The sequence below is a fragment of the Sarcophilus harrisii genome, chromosome 3, assembly GCF_902635505.1.
Source record: "Sarcophilus harrisii chromosome 3, mSarHar1.11, whole genome shotgun sequence".
Lineage (NCBI taxonomy): Eukaryota > Metazoa > Chordata > Mammalia > Dasyuromorphia > Dasyuridae > Sarcophilus > Sarcophilus harrisii.
The window spans coordinates 597,295,916-597,309,861 of NC_045428.1; positions in this window are offsets into that span (position 1 = coordinate 597,295,916).

Sequence of the window (13,946 nt, forward strand, 5' to 3'; positions counted from 1 at the left end):
CTCATTGTCTATTTTATAAAAAAAACAGAAATAGAAGGGAGAAAAATATGGGAAACTAATAATAAATACAATAATAAAAGAACAGCAACAAAAAAAGTACAACAATAATAAGAAGCATTTAAACAATGCCAATCATTTATCAATCACTATATTAAGTGTTTTACAAATAATATCTTTTTTTAAAATAGCTTTTTATTTACAAATTATGTGCATGGGTAATTTTACAGCATTGAAAATTGCCAAACCTTTTGTTCCAATTTTTCTCCTCCTTCTCCCCACCCCCTCTCCTAGATGGCAGGATGATCAATATATGTTAAATATATTAAAGTATAATTTAAATACCAAATAAGTATACATGACCAAACTGTTATTTTGCTGTACAAAAAGAATCGGACTCTGAAATATTGTACAATTAGCCTGTGAAGGAAATCAAAAATGCAGGTAGGCAAAAATATAGGGATTGGGAATTCAATTACAAATAATATCTTAACACTGAACAAATGCAAAGTGTGTGTGTGTGTGTGTATGTGTGTGTGTAGGTGTATATAATAAAGATTTTATTATTTTTCTCCTTATAATTACTTTTAAATTGCTCATTATGATTCTGGTGAAGAAATATTTCTGGTTTTTTCTCTTTGAAGGTGGGACACATCTTGCTGATTCCACAGCTCTGACCAAACTTTAAATAGGGTTTTGAAAATAGAATGGATCTTTTGTTTGGTCACGTCAACCCAGAAAATAAAGGAAAAACAAAATGTCCTCATTACTGTCCAATTATTTCCATTTCTATGGGTTAACAAAAATGTGAGGGACAGTGGGGCTAAATATGTTTTAAAATATTATAGATGTTTTAGCAAATCTGGAATCATCATTTCATCTTTTTACTCTAAATGTACTCTAAAAGCCCTGGAATAGTCAATTTTATCATCATCATCAGAGATAATATAATCTATAAGAGCTGATAAGATCACCAAATAAATATTATGATGGTAGAAGAAAAGTCATCTCTTGAAAGATATCTGTGGTGTGCCAATTTTCATCAGGGAAGGCCTGAATAAAGATTCAGCAAAGAAGACTGAGAAGAAGCAGTCAGGTCAATCGGAGAACCAACAGGAAAAAAAAGTCATGGAAACATAAAGGAATATGAAGGAGAAAAAGGTCATCTAACATTTGCTTAGATAACTATAAGGATTGAGAAGTCTATTCTAAATAGTAAGTAAGATTTTAGTAACTTTCGAGAGAGCAGATTCAGTTTAATGATAAGATTAGAAGCAAAAATATAGAGTTAAGAAGTGAGAAAGCATAGAAGAGACTTTCTATGGATAACCTTATTGTAAAGGTTAACAAAAAACAGAAGATAAAGAATGATCCCCAACAAAAATGGATAGATAAAATGAGTTTTATTGTTATATTGTTAATAATATATTTGTTTGAAGATATGTTTTTAGGTATTATAAAGGCAGTGAGAACATAAGGAATTATTAAATATAAATGAAAAAATAAGGGTGATAGAAGAGCTAAACTGCTATAGAAGATAGGATGCAATGAGTCTACTTGTGCATGTAGAAATTTTTGCTTTAACAAGGAGAGAGGCTATGTTTTAATGCAAGATGAATAAAGAGAAGAGAAAAGTGGAAAGCATTTGAGTTCTTTGAAATGAAGAAGAGAGGGTAAGAATAAATGGTTTTGGATAATTGTGTCTTTTCCAATCAAATATGAGGTAAAATTGTCATCAGAAAGAAAAGGGAAGAGGTGCTATAGAAGGTATGAGGGGAGTTGAAATGTTTAAGAAATACACTGTAGTGAGAGGTAAAGTAAGATAACTAGGGAAGTATGAAAAGATTGACTTGCTACAGTGAGAACCCAATTGAGATTACATAACATAAATGAGTAGGAGTGAAAACTGAATATAATTCTTTCATTTGGTTCAGTCCCTTTGTTTTATAAAAATGGAAAATGACAAAGGTTAAGTGACTTGCTTAATTACATACAATTAGGAACATAGTTATCAATTAGCAAACTTGAAAATTCAAACAAAACTAGAAGAATTAAAATTAGAATTAAATCTATGTTTTGAGAGAAAATTTAATTAAAATAATCCTAAAGCACTTTAATAATAATAATTATTATAGCTAACATTTATATAGTGCCTTCTTATTCCATTTGATCCCACAACAATCCTGGGTGGTGGATGCTACTTTTATCATTATTTTACAGATGGAGAAATTGAAGCAAATAGGCTAAATGACTTGCTCAGAGTAACATTACTAGTAAGTGTGTCTGGCTAGATTTAAATTTATATATTCTTAATTTCATACCCAGTATTCTGCCTTGTGTCTCCTGTCTAAGTTTACCTTAATGATGAAAAAAATTGGAAATGGATAGAATGAAAATTTATCTTATTGATGGCAATTGTAAAATATAATTTTGGTTCTGAATAAATTTCCATGACAGAAAGACAGAAAAACTCAAAAAGGAGGAGAAGGAGGAGCAGATAAAATAAAATGTTCAATCTGCCTATCAGGAGTGAAAGGAAGAAAGCTGTTGATATACCAGTCAGAATCTAGAGTAGATAGGAACAGAGACAGTCAAAACCAAAACGACCAGTGAAGTGATGTCAGGAGAATAGTTTGGAAAAATGCTCCTGACCACATATGCTGAATAAACATGGTGAGAGTTCTCAAGTCAGGGACAAAAGTTAAGTTGAAAAAAAAAAAGTCAAGTTAAAATGTCACTGATGAGGGGGTTAAGTCATGGAATAAGAGAGAAAATCTCAATAATGATAGTAATGTATTAACATATCAAGAAAAAAATCTAAGACCATTTCCATAGCCTTTTCAAAGTCCCTTTACTGTCCTTAGGCAGATAGGAACTTAATGACAATCTTTTCTTATTTTCTGCTTCAAAACTCATAGAGGTAAAACATATATAAGACATGCTCACCTGGTTGTTCTGTGCTTCTAGAATGGAAAGAAGGTTGCACCAAACAGAATATGTCTGTCTGTCTGTCTCTCTCTCTTTGTGTGTATGTATGTGTGTGTGTGTGTGTGTGTGTGTGTGTGTGTGTGTGACGGCACAGGCAGGTCCTAGTTATATCCACAGGATTTTCTGAGTCTATGCCTCTAGAGCTATGATTATCATGTCACGGACAGGATCGATGACATTAATCTTCTAAGGGAAAAAGGGATGTGTCTAAAAGTCTGATCTTTTGTCCCACATGAAAATGTCTTCAAGGATTCCTACTGATTAAGAGTTCTCTATCTGCAATTAATAATTAATAATAACTGGCCAAGTCATCAACTAATCACAAAAAGGAAAAACACTTTCCTGGGCTTCAAGAGACTAGCTGTCAAAACTATCTTTGTGTGTATTTGGAAAAATAAAGTACTATTCAAAAATAAACAATATACCTGAAAAGTGGGGTTAAAAGAAAGAAATTAGCTCCAATCACCAAGTGGAGATCTTTGTCAAGCAATCAGCACAGAAAAAATGTCAATGGGTTGTAAGAACTAGTGAAAAGATATTTGATATTTTTTGGTTAATATATTTTGCTGTCCCAGATATTCTCAAAAATCTTCTTCAGTATCACAATTCAAAAATATTGTTTCTGTAGTGTTCAGCTTTCTTTTTTATCCAACTCTCACAGAGATTGTTACTGGGAAAACTATAGTTTTATATAGAGACATTTATTGACAAGGTGATGTCTCTTCTGTCTAGATTCGCCATCATTTTCCTTCCAAAAGAGAATTATCTTTTAATTTCATGACTGCAATAACCATCTGCACTAATCTTTGAGTCAAATAATATTAAATGTTTTGCTTCCATTTTCCACCCAAATTTTCTTTTTTTTTTCTTTTTTTATTATAGCTTTTTATTGACAAAACATAAGCATGGGTAATTTTTCAACATTGTCCTTGCAATCACTTCTGTTCCAACTTTTCCCTTCCCTCCCTCCACCTCCTCCCCCAAATGGCAGGCAGTCTCATACATGTTAAACATGTCAAAGTACATCTTAAATACAATGTATGTGTACACATCCATACAGGTCTCATGTTGCACAAGAAAAATTGGAATCAGAAAAATAAAAATAACCTGGGAAGTAAAACAAAAATGCAAGTTGTCCATATTAATTTCTCAGTGTTCTTTCTCTGTCCACCCATATTTTCAAGAAAATAATGGAACTAGTTGTCAAGCTCTTAGGTTTTTTCTTTTAATTTTAAGCTTCAAAACACCTTTTCACCTTTATCATGAGGTTTCTTAATTTGTCTTTCCTTTATGCTATCATAAAAGTGTGTCTTCATATCTGGGATTGTTAATATTTCTCCTGACAAACTCAATCCCAGCTTTTATTTCATCAGCCAGGATTTTCGTATGATGTATTCTATTCATAATTTAAATAAATAAGGAGACAGTACACATCATTGTCATACGTCTTTTCTTATATGAAAAGGATCAGTTGTGTATTTTAATTCTTAAATGTTACTTCTTAACCCACATTCATGTTTCTCAGAAGCCAAGTAAGATGATCTGATATTCCATCTCTTTGATGAACTTGCTACATTTGTTGTGAATCACACTGTGAAGTCACTGAAGCAGACAGAGATGGTTTTTGTGGAACTCCCTTGCATTTTCCATAATCCAGAGAATGTTAGCAACTTGATCTCTAGTTTTTCTGCCTTCTGCCTTCTGAAAGCCAACCTACTCTTCTGGTAATTCTTAGTGTACTTACTATTGAAGACTTGAAAACTTCCTTGAAAAAAATATTAAATATAACCTTGCTGGCATGTAAAATGAGTACAATTAGTCACCTATTTCAACATTCCTTAGCATTGTCCTTCTTTAGAATTGACATGTAAACTGATCTTTCCAAGCCAGTGGCAACTGTTGTGCTTTCCAAATTGACTGACACATCAAATGCAGCACTTTAATAGTAAGATCATTTAGAGTTTTCAATAGCTAAGCTGGAATTACATTACTTCCACTGGCCTTATTATTAGCAATGCTTGCTAAATCATACTTGATTTCGTTCTCTAGGATATCTCATTCTTGAGAGTAACCACAGCATTGTGGTTATTGATGATGTTAAAACCTTCCTTCTATAGTCCCATTGTGTCATCTTCCGAACCCTTCAGATTATATTGTTCCTATTTAATCCCAGCATTTCTTCTATTATGTCCATATTTGCATGAAACTTTTCCTTGATTTCTCAGATTATCTTGAAGAGATTTTTTTTAATCTTTTCCATGCATTTTTTTTCCATTTCTTTGCATCGCTTATTTTAAAAAATTCATAACTTTTTGTTCTGAACTAAAAAAGTACCTTCTCCTCCGCAGCTGAAAAGAAATACAACTCCTAGTATCTCTGGCAATATGGGCCTCCTTGCAAGAAAACTGATCCAAGTTTTGACAGAATTACTAGTATCCTCATGTGAAAATAGCATTGATATGTATTGGTCTACCTGCCATTGGGAGAGGGGGAGAGGGAATGAGGATAAAAGTTGGAACAGAAGGTTTTGCAAAGGTCAATGCTGAAAAATTACCCATGCATATATCTTGTAAATAAAAAGCTATAATTAAAAAGGAAAAAGAAAGAAAATAGCATTGATAGGCTTTACAGGTAGATTGCATGTATATTGCTACAAATAAACTTAGCATAAGTAACAAACTATATTAATTCATGAATAATGCTACTTCAAAAACATTGCGCAGCTTCTCCTGAAGCTGTGGTCCTGGATTCCAGACAAAAGTCAAAGAGGGAAAGCCTATCTATTGCTTTGACTGTATCCCATGCCCAGAAGGACAGATTTCCAACTGGACAGGTAAGTCTGAGGATGCTTTTTTTGTTCCTTAGGGAACACAGATCCATGCTAACAAAACTAAGCTGAATGAATAAGGCAACGGAAAAATTATCTGTGGAACATGGTGTCCAAAGGCCAAGGAAGTTTAAAATAAAAAACAGTGAAATCAAACAGATAGAAGGTCCAGAATTATTAATATTAGTGAGAGTTGGTGAGTCTGAGGTCCACAGAATTAGAATTTCTTTCCCAGTTCTCTATGGCCCAATAGCACAGTTAGAGATTGCTGGAAAGAATATCTATTTAGAAAACTCTCTCTCCTTATATAGGGCTTTAGAGTTATCAACAAGTCTTTTCCATCAAGATAGCAGTGACAAAATGCAAATATTTCTGTACTAGTTTTACAGAAAAGAAAGATGAATTCACTTATTCATAGTAAAACAGCTATTATAGAACTAGAATTCCAGTCAGGGGATTGTACAGCAGTGCATTGCATTTTTTGATTCATCCCAACTAGCTCTCCTGAATGTTTATTCACATGATGCACAATGGGTAGCATTAAGACAAACCTTCATCTGCCCTAATTCTATCTATGACATAAAGTTTCTTGTTTTCTGCTTGATAGTGATTTATTTTAAGATAATACTTCCATTTATACAACAGAAAACTATGATTTTGAAGATGAAATATATATATTATTATTTTAGGTTATACATGCACTTTTTTACATATTGGGAGAGGAAAATCACAACAAAAGAGAAAAAAACTATAAGAAAAAAACCTTTTTAAAAAGGTGAAAATACTATATGCTTCAATCTGCATTCAGTCTCCTTAGTTCTCTTGCTGGATGTGGATTTTCCATCCAGAGTTTATTGAAACTGCCTTAAATCATTGAATTGCTGAGAAAAGCCAAGTTTATGATAGTTGATTATCAAACAATTTTGTTGCTGTGAACAATGTTTACCTATTTCTGCTTATTCCAATTCAGCACCAATTCATGTAAATCATTCCAGACTTTTCTAAAATGAACCTGTTCCTCCTTTTGTGTAATACAATAATATTCCATTACATTCATATACCATAACTTACTCAGTCATTCCCCAATTGATGGGTATCTACTCATTTTCTAAATTTTTATTAAAGCTTTTTATTTTCAAAACACCTGCAAGGACAATTTTTCAACATCAACCCTTGCAAAACCTTGTGTTCCAAAATTTTCTCCATTACTCCACTCCCTGCCTTGGATGGCAAGTGATCCAATATATATTAAACATATGAGATTCTTCTATACATATTTCTACAATTATAATGCTGCACAAGAAAAATCAGATAAAAAAGGGAAAACGAGAAAGAAAACAAAATGCAAGCAAACAACAACAAAAAGAGTAAAAATGCTATGTTGTAAACTATCTCAGTTCCCATAGTCCTCTCTCTGAATGTAGAGGGCCCTCCCCCTCACAACACTATTGGAATTGGCCTTAATCATCTCATTGTTGAAAACAGCGATGTTCATCAGAATTGAATATCATATAAATCTTGTTGCTGTGTACAATGTTCTCCTGGTTCTGCTCATTTCAATTAGCATCAGTTCCTGTAAGTCTCTCCAGGCCTTTCTGAAATCATCCTTTCCTATAGAAAATAACATTCATATACCATAACTTACTCATTCGTTCTCCAACTGATGGGCATCCACTCAGTTTCCAATTTCTGGCCACTACAAAAAGGGCTGCCACAAACACTTTTGTGCATGTGGGTCCCTTTCCCGAGGAAAGGACTTTGGAGAGTTCCCTCATCTGGTTGTCAGGCCAGGTTCAAAACATAAAAAATTACAACTGAGAAAGGAAGAGTCAGTCTGTAGTGATAACTGGAGTCATTTTTGAATTGACTGTCTCCATGGAAACGCTACTAGAGCTCTATGAGTTCTCATAGGTAAGAAATCATAGGTTCAATTTATTCTTTACTGATTGGAGTTTTTTCAAAATTTTAATTATCTTTTGCTTAAAATGAAGCCCCCAAATATATTTGGGGAATTCTAGTGTCTAATCTACTTTTCAAGTGATTTTCTGAGTAGAAAAAGAAAAGATATAGATTGAAAAGATATGAGTTCTTCCCTACCACATGTTTTGTAATAAAAAGCATATTCTGAACTACAGGCCTGTAAATTCCGGGCTAACTTTCTGGAGGATCTCTAGACAGGCTTTGGTCTTTAGATGAAGAATTAATGAAGGCAGGAAGCCACCATGAGGCTGGTCAAAGATGGAGTTCGGAGTCTGCAGTCTGGAGTCTGGAGTCTGAAGTCTGAAGTCTGAAGTCTGGAGTATGAAGTCTTCTCTGTGTCTGTGACTGAGACTCTCCCTGATCCTAGTCCTCTCAACCCTTAAATACCTCAGTATGATTAAATCACTACAGCAACTGATCATGTGCCAACTGTAGCTATTACATCACCATATTACACTAAGTATATGCCAACTAGAGTGATTACATCATTACATCACATTAAGTATATGTTTAACTAGATTATCCCATTAATCCCATTATGCCATCAATCACACTGAGTAGGTGCTTAAATATAAGCACCTTGCTGTCCTTGATTCAAGTATACCTTCTTTGAGTTCCAGCCCTCTACAGAGACCTTTTGAAATTATGCAATTGAATCATGAAAATATTTATTAAGTATCCAATATTTGCAAATCCCTGTATTCAATGCTATGGATACAAAGACATAAAAAGTCAAAAAACATTTACATCTGTTCCTGTGAGGGCAGATTTTATGAAATATATGACACCTGAATGGAGGTCTCAATGATCAGAAGTACATTAACAGAGATGAAGATTGAATCCATTCTAGAAACAGGGGAATGAAGATAATAGTTGATATGGATGTAGGTATTTCTTGGTTTTTTTTATATAATATAACAAATACTATAAACAATAAGATGTATTTGAAACTTGAAACATATCCATCAAATGTCAAGTGACCCCAATTCACATGAATGAATTTCTAAGTTACCCTAAAAACAAATTGTTTCTCTCATCTCCATGGGTATTGTATACTTATCATATCTGAAACCATGCAATCATTGAGCATTAAACAATCACAGGCACTGTGTTAAGCACTTTAGGCATGTGAACCTCATAAGAACCCTGGGAGATGGTTTTATTATTCTCTCATTATAGATTATTAAATCGAAGTGGAGTGTAAGGTGTGTTCAGGGAAGAGGAAAAACTAGCAATTATAGTATGATCGTGGTTGAGGTGTCTTATAGGACTACTTTCCACCTTGGGTGCCTACTTGATCCATCCAACTCTCACATTTGCCTTCAAAAAGCTGTAGAATATCCCATGGAATCATTTTGTCATACAAGTAACTTGGTTGAAGGTAACTGGGAGGGTCTCAAACTCTTCAGTGAATTAGGTGGATGTCTAACCTAGATTTTCCCCAGCAGATTAGGAAGGAGAGAATAGTTTGTTCCAATAGCCATAAAGGCAGCTAAAGAAAGCATTGTGAAGTGCTAAGAGTTTGGTAAGACATTGAAGATGTTTAGAATCTGAGCCATCATCAGACATCTTGACTTTCTCTTGCTACTAGCCTCTGATAACTCTGGAAGAGAGAGGTCAATGATTTCATGCAACTTTGCCTCATTTAAATCCAATTTATGAAAAAAATCAAAAGACATTATCTGTACCATTTTACCTCTTTTTACCTTTCTCAGAGTCCTGGTCAATATGGTATTTAATGTCAAAAAATTCTAGGAGGAATGGCAGAAGCAGGACAGAGATTTGTTCCTAATGCTCATCAATATGACCTAAGTCTTTGATACTATCATTTGTGAGAACTTGTGGAAAATTAGATCAAAATTTGGTTGAGCAGAGAAGTTGCTCAATATTATATATCGATTTCATATAGTCATGCTTGCCCAAGTACTAGAAAATGGATGAAGCTTTTGTCACCAATCAAGAAAAGCAAGGCCATGTGCTTGCTTTCATTCATTTTTTCATGATGTTTTCAGCAATGTTGTCAAAGACTTTTTAATGAGGATCAAACTGGCTTCAAGATCAGCTACCACACTTCTCCCAATACTGATAATTAAACAGGAGTGGGAATGATGGGACACTGAATCAAGATAACTTTTAATATAAGCATGCAGTTGATTGTACAGTATAGCAAAATTTATAAAGAAATAGGGGGGGGGAATGGGAAAAGAAGGAAACAAAGGGTGGGAGAAAAAGACGAGAGAGATACATGGGTGGGGGGGTAGGTTAAGTAATAGCAAGACATGTTAAAGAACAGAATTAAAGCAAAGAATTAGCAGGGATAAGAAAGGTGGGGGGGGGAGGGTTTAGCAGGGGGGTTTATGTATGTGTATTTCTATATATGTATCCATGTAAAGTACGGGCTAGCTCCCTGGAGGCCTCAGAAACAGCCAGAGTCAGGATAAGTAAAAGTCCTTGGTCTTTAGGGGGAGAAATGAAGGAGACAGACAAACTGCCACAAGCTCACCACCGACCTCCCTTTTCCTGGTCCTGTAGAAAAGTGAAGTTCTCTCTCCTCACTCACCCCACCCCTTAATCCTTCTACAATTCTCTTAAGCCCAAACATTGAGCCAGCATTAACTGTGAGAAGAGCAATTCCAAACATATGCTAACAGAACCATTGTCTTATTTCAAATAGGTAATCAGCCTTAAGTGCTCTGATTCAAGTGCACCTATTCAGAGTTTCAGCCCTTTACATATGCATAAATACATCCTTGCTTAACTATAACCTGTTTGAGGGAGGTAAAAGGGAATAAAAAAGGAAAAAAAGAATAAAGTTTATATATATATATATATATATATATATATATATATATATATATATTATATGTTATATATGTATGTATATATGTACAGCAGAGAACAAAAGAACAACCTACAAGTAGTAAAGAAAAGATCAACATTCATGAATATATTTCTTCTACTATTATATATCCTTTCTTGAACTGGTGCTTTATTGTTATATATTTTGAATCCTTCCTGATGTTGTGCTGTGTACCTGACAATGTTCTGTTTTGTTTTATTTTTGGCTTCTGTTTCTGTTGTTCTATTCTGTTTTTGTTTTAAAGAAAATAAACTAAAAAATTAGCAAATAGATAAAGTATATAATACTATTATTTTATAAAAATATTAATGTATGCACAAGAATGTGATACATGGAAATGGAATTGAAATTGCTTGAATGGATAGACTCAAAAAGAAATTATTAATAATCTAAATCAATTTGGAAAAAAGATTTTTCATAGATCTATATTTTGACATTGATGTTGTATATATAAGTGAATGAAAAGAAGTTATAACTGGTATTCTTGCCAAAGAAAAAAGATCTTAAAAGGTGTAAACAAGGATGTCGATTTAAGAAGATGGAATTCAATAAAACTATATGTAAACTCTTATACAAGTTCAAAAATACCATTTCACAGATATAAGACTGGTGCAGGATATAAAAGTCAGTGGAATTTACTCAAATTTCTGGGAAATATTCTGTAATGAGTGATTAGAAAATATTTTCTGCAAATCCAGAAAAAAAAAAGATTATTCAAAATGGTTTGTGATGAAACTGGGTACACAGCTTCCTGACAGAGAACAGATGGACTCAAAGTTAAAACTCAAATATATTATTTTTGGAAATGGCAAATAGAGGAATTTGTTTTACTTGACTATTCAGACTTCTCACAAAAGTTTTGTTTTTCTCTATTTTCTATTGGAAAGAAACATACCAGCAATATGTATGAAAGGTTTAGGTCAGTGGTTCTCAAACTTTTGTTTTTAGTATCTTTATCCTATTAAAAAAAGTATTGAGGATCTCTCCAAAGCATTTTTGTTTATCTGTATTATATTTATAGACATATACCATATTGGAAATAAAAACTATTTTTGAATTTGTAGACTCTCTAAAAGGGTTTCAGAGATCCCCAGAATTCTCTAGATCATACTTTGAGAACCACTGGTTGGTTATCCAATAGACAAAATTGAAAATGGATCAAAAGAGTGACATGGCAGATAAAAAGCTCTTGTGATTCTAAGCCTTAATTAGAGGGACATAACTGAAAAATAAGGTGATAGTCCCATTGCACCTTGCCCTTGTCAGTCAAAATTTGTCATTTTTAATGCCATAGTCTAAATTAAACTTTGACAAGTTGGGAGAGTTTAAATAAGAGACCACATAGAAAATTGAAGCATCCAGGCCAAAGAAGGATGTAAAGACATAGCCAAATATTTCAGCAAAACGTTAGTTATAAGAAAAGATTGATCATTTGCTCTTGAAAAATAAAATGAAGGGAAAAAAAAAAACTAGAATTCTGTCATCAAGTACTCCCACTGTTGGACCCATCTCAAAAAAGGAACAACAGCCCATATTTCATATTTTCTCGAGATGGAAGTTAAATTTTTCATTCTCCTCAAAAATTTTACTCAGAAAGTTCACAAATAAATTAAAGCAAATAAAAATTAAACCCTAATTGGAAATGAAAAAGAATTTAATGTGGTATTTCAGTAATAAAATACAGTTCTAAAAGAAATATAGCTTGAGTGATCTCAGTCTCTCCAGAGTACCTCAAAGATGGTAGTTACCACTAAGGAAAACTAGAATCATGATCGAATTGATCAAAGTTAAACTGTTTTTGATATACTTTAAAGAACTGAATGACCTTATTTACAAACACAAAATAATTATCATTAGCAAGTTCTTTCTTCCATATGTGCCTTAGTCTCTGCCTTTACAATGAGAATAACGTTACACAAGTTAAATTAAGGAATTATTTGAAACAATGCCAATATACAAAAGAAATATTGTATAAATGCTAGTCATTTCATTTCATCACATTTTTTTCTTCCTTTTCTTTCTAAATCTTTGTTCTTCTTTACAATATCAATCCCATCATCATCATCATCATGATTATTATTTTAACCTTTTCCTGTTATTTTTCTTCTCCTATTATATCTCTTTATTCTCTCTACTTCCCTTCCTTTTGTCCTTCTCCTTTCTTCTCATTTTCTTTACTTTGCAAAGATTATTTTCTTACCCATAATTTTTATCATCATACTAGTTACCCCATCTGGAACTGAAAAAGGTATTTCAAACTACAAGGAGCACAATATTTCTCATTGCAATTATGCTGCGACATTATTCCCTGCTCTGAATATTATGAGCATATCTTCAATTTTAGAGAAGAGAATGCCCGACTTAGTGTGGTGGGGAAAAGCACAAAACTACTCATTATGGACTTGCTACCACAATAGTATTAGGTTTAAAGCATCATCATAGATTCAAGTGAAGAAGCAACTGTTTCTCCTTATATCTGTTTTTTTCAGTAGACTGAAAATTCTTTTATAGAAGGGACTATTTGCATTTTTGTTTTTGGAACCCTAGCCCACTGAATATACAGTTTAGGATTAGAGACAATACCCATGAATTTATGGACACAAAAGTCCTCTGCATTAAGACAACTCTGTCACTGAAGGAGTAAATTGTTAATATTTATTTTACATTATTGAATTCTGTCTTAAATATAAATGACTCATTTAATTATATAACTGATCCTCAAAGTGTAAACCTTTATAGCATTTAAGAAAATGTAGCAAGATTATATGGTCCTATTTTAGGAAAAGAATTGAAATATGACATGTTTAGTTCAAAATTAGGCATGCTTTCAACTGAAGATCTGAGTGTTGACTAACTGACTACAGGAATAAAAGGAGGGTTCTTCTGCAGCAAAAGTTGTTAGAAATCATCCTGAAATCATCACGTAGAGTCTTTGTTAGCCAATAATGGCAGAAAAAATTTCTACGTGCTGCTGGAAGAATAAATGAAAAGATACTTGGAACAGGACCTATGTCAGAGATCATTATTTAAAAAAAAAGTAACTCTGAGAGGCAGGGCTTCCTGATTTGAGAATATGGGTAAGAGGAATTTAAGATGATCTAAATCTTGTCCATTCAGTCAATACTACTTTCTGACCTTGTCACCTCTCATATACTCTACACTGATACACCTGACCAGAATTGCCTGGGTTTCTCCACAGGTTCTCTTCACATAGAATAAAATTCCCCTGCTTCTGGAGAGGTCACTGGGACTCATCCGCTTGACACCAATTAGCAGAGAGGAGAACAAAGGGGC